The sequence below is a fragment of the Hyaena hyaena genome, unplaced genomic scaffold, assembly GCF_003009895.1.
Source record: "Hyaena hyaena isolate Hyena2069 unplaced genomic scaffold, ASM300989v1 scaffold_27, whole genome shotgun sequence".
Taxonomy (NCBI): domain Eukaryota; kingdom Metazoa; phylum Chordata; class Mammalia; order Carnivora; family Hyaenidae; genus Hyaena; species Hyaena hyaena.
Genome location: NW_024080659.1, coordinates 3,361,574 through 3,368,804, shown reverse-complemented (window position 1 = coordinate 3,368,804; position 7,231 = coordinate 3,361,574). Strand labels below are relative to the sequence as shown.

Here is a 7,231-nt window from a genome sequence, read left to right as displayed (position 1 = left end):
GCTTTATTGCCCAGTTTAATCCACAGTTATCTGGAAACAAAGTCTAAGTGGACCATGACCTCCTTTGCGGAGCGTTCTTTTTCCCAGGGTCCTCTGACATCTCAGGCTCCTGACTGTCTTCAAGCTGCCATAAACCCTTCCTGCCAGTGTCTGCAGCAAGGTCTGCCTCAAAAGGACTCGCTGAACCGTTCCAAGATTGATGGTCACCACCCTTGTGCTCTCATATAGACTCAGTCAGGTCTATACTTCCTTCCTGCAGTAGGATATCTACAGGAAGCTAAAATGCAATGTATCTCAAACTGAACACCTTAACTTCCTCCTCAAATAAAAATTCCTTTCCTTCTTGTCTCCCATCTCAGATGATAGCTCTACAAAATGTCCAGTAAGCCGATCCTTGACCAACCTTTCAATCTACACAAATACAATCCAACGCTGCTGTTATCCCTACACAAAGCTCTATCATCGGTTCACTTCCACACCGACACTCATACAGTTCTCCACCCCATGCTCACACTTCTTCTATCTCAGACTGAACGTCAATTCCTCATAGAATGCAATCGTTGGTTCCGAAATTTAAAAGATCGTGTTTCAACCTCCAAAAACCAATTGACGAATATCGCTGATTTCTTTTTCAGATGAGAAAGTGGACTTGGCAACATGCTTTCTAACCATGACCAGTCACGCGGGGGGGGGGGGGGAGGGCATCGTGAGAAAGCTGAAATTAATCAAGTCATCTAAGATTGTTCCTGGGGTCATGAGCAGTCTTCAACCATGTCAATCGTTATAATGCCAGTGAAAACGAGATCAGCTAAGAAGTCTATTTTTAAAGGAGTAATTGATGACTTTGTTTGCATTAAAGCCAGGAGAGTCCATTTATTATCCGTCTTATTTTTGGTATAAACTGAACTTAAAATAAAAAAATAAATAAAGTAATATGGCTTTTAAATCCCCCGCCTTTGCCGTTTTTCACTCCGTTTCCAAGCGTTGCGGCCGTTCAGTGCTCTGAGGGCGCCCGGTGCCCCTGGGGTTCGAGGCTTCCGTGATGGGGGGGGAGCCACGACACTTCGCCCACCCCCCGACCCCCCACCCCCCCCACAGCCGTCCGCCTTGCTCTCCCCTCTGCATTTTGCAAACACTCCCGGGGACGTTTTTCTAAAATCGCGACTGCAGAAGATTTTATTTTCTGGAGCGTCGTCGTCCTGCGTCCTATTGTATCCGTTCCCGTGTCATAGTTTATCGAGCCTTGCTTTATAACAGCAGCCGTTCGCCGAGGCGTGTAAAATGAGGCACAAAACGCCCCCCGCTGACCCGCGGGGGCGGGGTGGACGCCGCGCGCTTCACACCCGTCGGGGGCACACGACGCCAAATCCCTGGCCGAACGCGCAAGCGCGCTACGCGGACCAGAAAGGACGAGTTCGCGCGCCCTCTTGTGGCCGCCGGGGCGCAGCGCACGGAGTTTTACAGTGTCGGCGTGTGCCCCCTGCTGGCCGTCTGCTGAATCACCGGATTCCAACTTTCCATTTCCTCTCGTTTACTTCATTTGTGGGTATGCATTATTCACCGTATTCTCTCATAATCCCTTTACGTTTTGTGAAGTGGAAAGCAAGCATGCGCAAGCATGTTGCCCCCAAACATGGAGTCTTCCCTGAATCAGGATGAGGGAGTGGTGGGTTCAGGGGGGCTACTGCTTGTGGCCTATCTTCGTACCCCTCCCCCAACTTTCTCCTGCTCTTCACTCCTGGAAGCCGTCTTGCAAATTTTTCACCTACAAAGGATTGAGCATCTTCTACCAAGACTCCGTGGGTGTGGCTGAAGTCCTGAGACAGGTGTGCTTGTACGGGGCTTTCCAACACCCAGCTGTGATTGGCACAAGATGTGGGAAGGTCCGACCCTCAGGATTCATCGAGCGATGTCCCTTGATTTCTTGGACTTTGGCGTTAGTGACAAACCGAGACACATCACTGTTCCATATTTGAGCGGGCCAGCATTTGGAGGCGCCTCTGCGGCCCCTAGGGCTCCAGAACCGCAGGGTCGACCTTCTGTCTCACGATTGTGGAGATATTGTTGCTCAAGAGCTGCTCCGTAGGTGCAGGCGGAATCCGTCTGGTCGGCTTGCCATAAAGAGTCTCTGTCTGTCAAATGGAGGGATGTTTCCTGAGCCTCGCCGTTCTCTCCTTCTCCAAAAGCTTCTCCAAGATGGAGTCGTGCTGTCGCTCTCCTCACACGACAGATGGACCGCTTTGTATTCTCCCGAGGTCTCACCCGAGTCTTGGGGCCATGCACCCGCCCCTCTGAGGGTGAGCCTTGGGACATGTGTCCGGGATCTGCATCAGTGATGGAAACTGAGTTGTCCACAGTCTCTTAACAGCACATCAACCAGAGGAAGAAGTTTGGAGAACGCTGGGTGGGAGCCTTGCTTCTGTGACTATTCCCATTCATTTTGTTGATGCGCCACTGGGTCCTGGGAATCTCTCTCCAGGGATTTTGGAGCTGGGCAGGAAGGCGCTGCCGCGTGCACAGTGTCATGCTGGACGACCCGTTAGCCACCATCCACAGCTGAGGACCCCATGGGCTTCCTGAATGCAGATATGGCCTTCATCAACTCCTTCCGAGCTGGACAGAGTAGCTTCCTTGTATTACCTTCCCTTCCCTGCTGCGTATTCCACTTAGAAAGAAATGCCCCAAAGAGGTCGTGGCCACCAAGCACTATTTTCTCACAAAAGTCCACCTGATTCACTGGCGATGAGCATATAGTAAAAAGCCCACAGAAGCTCTGGCTAAGGATGGCCCTAACAGTCGCCTCCCATTCTTCAAACATCTGAGCGAGTGTAGGGGATTGTGTTTGTCTTTGTGCTATTAGAAAATTCTGATGAGGGGCACCTGGGTGGCTCAGTTGGTTAAGCGTCCGACTTTGGCTGAGGTCATGATCTCGTGGTTCATGGGTTCAAGCCCTGCGTCAGGCTCTGTGCTGGCAGCTCGGAGCCTGCAGCCGGCTTCGGATTCTATGTCTCTTTCTCTCTTTGCTCCTCCCTGCCTCACACTCTGTCTCTGTCTCTCTCTCTCTCAAAATAAACATTAAAAAATTAAAAAAAAAGAAACTTCTGATGAGGCTACTACTCACAGATACAGAAAGACAGACATTCTTAAAAGTCTTTTTTAACAATTCTGTGGACTTTTCTGAAATATTTAGAAATGGTCATTTCTGGCCCATCCTCGACTGGAATCCTATGGTAAATGAAGAGAGGATGTCGCCTTACCCATCCACAAATAGCATTAATGGCACATACTTTTGTAAGTTCTCTAAGCAACACAGCTTACTGCGAGTGAGTCTCCCTTGTCATAACTTTGGATTTCATCCCATCAGCTGCTTTTTTTTTAAGTTTATTTTTGAGAGAGAGAGAGAGAGAGAGAGAAAGAGAGAGAGAGAATGAGTGGGGAAGCAGCAGAAAGAGAGGGAGATACAGAATCAGAAGCAGGCTCCAGGCTCTGAGCTGTCAGCATAGAGCCCAATGCGGGGCTCAAACCCACAAACTGTGAGATTATGACCTGAGCCGAAGTTGGACACTTAACCAACTGAGCCACCCAGGTGCCCCTCAGTTGCTTTTAATTATAGGCATTTTGCTAACCTAGGTTTTGGTTTGAATATGCAGTATTCTAAGTATATTTTAAGACTATGATTCACCTGCATGTATTTTATATATATATATATACATGTATATATATATATATATATATATACATTTAAGGAAACTAAACCAGCAGATACTCTGACAGAGTAGTGAATCTTATTCAACAGGTTTAATTTCTTTTTTTTTAAAGCCCAATCTTTTAAATTTAATTTTTAAAAATGCTTTATTTATTCTTGAGAGAGAGATAGAGACAGCATGAGCAGGGGAGGGTCAGAGCTGTTAGCACAGAGCCCGACGCGGGGCTCGAACTCACAAGCGTGAGATCATGACCTGAGCCGAAACCAGACACTTAACCGATTGAGCCACCCAGGCGTTCCCTCAACAGGTTTACTTTCTGAATAAATTGAATTAAATTCAAACTATTTACAGAATTTCCTAAAATCACAGGATGTTAAGATCCAGTAGCATCCGTGCTAGAGATTTGCTGTTATTAGCTCATTCTAAAAGCAAATAACAGTCTGCCTCTTCATACCCCGGTGCTTAGAGGCACACCCCTCCCGAACTGGAGAAGGGATCATTTTATTGGCCAAGTTACCATGCTGAAGGTACATGGACTCCTTTTATAACGATTGCTTAACTTCTCATTGGTTGCCCTAGAGAAGCTCCCTCTTGTAGCTCAGTAATTCCTGTACTTTCCAGACAGGAAAGTTCCAGAAACCTTAAGAACAATTTCCGAAAGGCCTATGAGCAAATGGTGCTGAATACTTTTGTTTAAGCCACAGGTTCATTGTCTCAGTCAAAACAGGATGATTGAGTGATTATTTATTTATTTATTTATTTTTAAATTTTTTTTTCTTTTTTATTTCTAGGAGAGAGAGAGAGAGAGAGAGCGTGGGCAGGGGAGGGTCAGAGAGAGAGGGAGTCACAGACTGAAACAGGCTCCAGGCTCTGAGCTGGCAGTCAGCACAAAGCCCGACGCGGGGCTCGAACCCACAAACCGCGAGATCATGACCTAAGCAAAAGTCGGACGCTTAACCGACTAAGCCACCCAGGCGCCCCGAGTGATTATTTAAAAGATTTTTTTATTAGCAACTTCAAAGTACAACGACTGAAGCTGGAATAAGTGTTTATTTTCTATTAATAAAAATGAATTTTGACCCCCCCCCCCAAAAAGCGGATAGCCATGTTCCCACTTTCGATTCTAATTTTATTACTTTGTGTCTTCCCTCTTTTTTCCTCAGTCCACCCCGGTAAAGTTAGTCAATTGCGTTGATCTGTTCAAACGTTTGATTTTGTGGGTTCTACCCACTGTTTTCCTAGTTTCTGTTTCATTTACCTCCACTCTTCCATCTTCACTATTTCCTTCTTCTAACTTTAGGGTTAGCCCTTTTTCCAGTTTTTTTTTTTTTAATGTTTTTATTTATTTCTAGGAGAGAGAGAGAGAAACAGCGTGAACAGGGGAGGGTCAGAGAGAGAGGGAGTCACAGACTGAAACAGGCTCCAGGCTCTGAGCTGGCAGTCAGCACAGAGCCCGACGCGGGGCTCGAACCCACGAACCGCGAGATCATGACCTAAGAGAAAGTCTGACACTTAACCGACTAAGCCACCCAGGCGCCCCTTTTTCTAGTTCTTTAACATGTAAATTAAGATGTTGATTCAAGGGGTGCCTGGGTGGCTAAGTCAGTTAAGCATCTGACCTCGGCTCAGGTCATGATCTTGTGGTCCATGAGTTCAAGCCCATGCCCTGCACTGGGCTCTGTACTGACAGCTCAGAGCCTGGAGCCTGCTTTGGATTCTGTGTCTCCCTCTCTCTCTGCCCCTCCCCAACTTTCTCTCTCTCTCTCTCAAAGATAAATAAACATTAAAAATTTTTTTTCTCTAAAAGACGGGCGCCTGAGTGGCTCAGTCAGTTGAGCATCCAACTTTGGCTCAGGTCATGATCTCGTGGTTCACGAGTTCGAGCCCCGCGTCAGGCTCTGTACTGACACCTCAGAGCCTGGAGCCTGCTAAAGATTCGGTGTCTCCCTCTCTCCTCCCCCTCCTCCAGTCACACTCTGGCTCTCCCTCTCTCTCAAAAATAAATAAACATTAAAAATTTTTTTTAATTTAAGAAAAAAGAGAGTGAAAACAAATGAGAGGTGGCTTGGGGCGGGGGGAGGGGGTTGGGCACGGGGGCAGAAAGAGACTACAAAAGAGTCACTAGGAAATATTTGAGGTTTATATATATTGACAGTACTGATGGTTTCACACGTATGTCTGTAGATCAAGATCTAAATTGTAGATTTTACATACATGCAGTTCATTGCCTGGCAATTATGCCTCAGTGAAGCTGGTTTTTAAAAATTCTCACCAGATTTGCTGATCATCCGTTGCAGCACGTTCATGAACCTTTTGACATGAGATGCAGTTATACAAAAGAAAAGTCAAATACTCCCAAACCAAAACTGAGATGAGAAAAAGAGAAAGTATTTTACAAGGTGCAGGCAGTTCAGACCCCAGAGTGCCCTGGACTGAGCCTGGGAAGTGGGAAGCCTTGCTGAGCCCCCAACAAACAGGTCCTTGTCTGCAGCTGTGGGCACTTCGAGGGATTTTCTTCAAAGGAAGTGCTGCTATTTGAGCTGAATTTAGAACTTAAGTCTTTATACAGCAGCATAATAGAGCGTTTCCTCGAAAAACAAATTTCAACGCCATGTCAACGTACAGACTGATGCCGAGAGCATGAAATATATCTTAATTCTCCTTTTCCTGTTTCAGGCTGAATCTGTTAGTCCCTGAATCCTGGTTATCCGGGAACACGCCCCCCTCGCATGGTCGTACATAGAAAGGGAGGCTGGCTCCAGGCACCTGCAGCCCGGATGCTGGCCTTGCCACTGTGCTGTGTGGCGGTGGGAAAGTCCTCAACCTCTCTGGGCCTCCCGTATAAAATGCGGATCCTTCCACCTCTGTTGCAGGGTTGATGTCAGAATAGAAAAGAAAACAAAATAAAGAACCACTGATGAGGATTGGCAGAGTACTAATACTGCCACCAGAGCCAGTGGAGTTGAAATCTTCCCACTGCACCCAGGTTGATGCTGATAACCCATTTTATTAAAACTAGTTTTGTTTCTGTTTCCATTGAGGGACAGAGAAATCGAAGCTATGAAAAACGGGTCTCTCCTGCAGTGGGGGGTAGGAGGGGACCCTAGGGGTCCGATGGAGAGGAGCGTGACCGGGGCTGGGACAGGAGAAGCCACACGGGTACGCTGACTTCTGGAGTTGCTTTGTTTCCCTTTTCCATTATTACAGCTGGGAATTTTTCCTGGATTTTTAAAAATTTGCTAAGTAAAATAAAAATGCTATCTAAGTATCCTAGCATCTCCTCTGATTCTTTTTTTTAATGTTTTTTATTTATTTCTGAGAGAGAGAGAGCATGAGCAGGGAAGGCCAGAGAAAGAGGGAGACACAGAATCCGAAACAGCCTCCAGGCTCTGAGCTGTCAGCACAGAGTCCGACTTGAGGCTCGAACCCACGGACCGAGAGATCATGCCCCGAGCTGAAGTTGGATGCTTAACCGACTGAGCCACCCAGGCGCCCCTCCTCTGATCCTTCTTTTTTTTTTTTTT

The 7,231-nt window shown here is 46.9% G+C and overlaps 1 pseudogene; it reads left to right on the top strand.

The window, feature by feature from the left end:
* The first annotated feature begins 1,655 nt into the window (after positions 1 to 1,655).
* Positions 1,656 to 7,231, top strand: part of LOC120228808 — a 9,231-nt pseudogene continuing 3,655 nt past the window's right edge.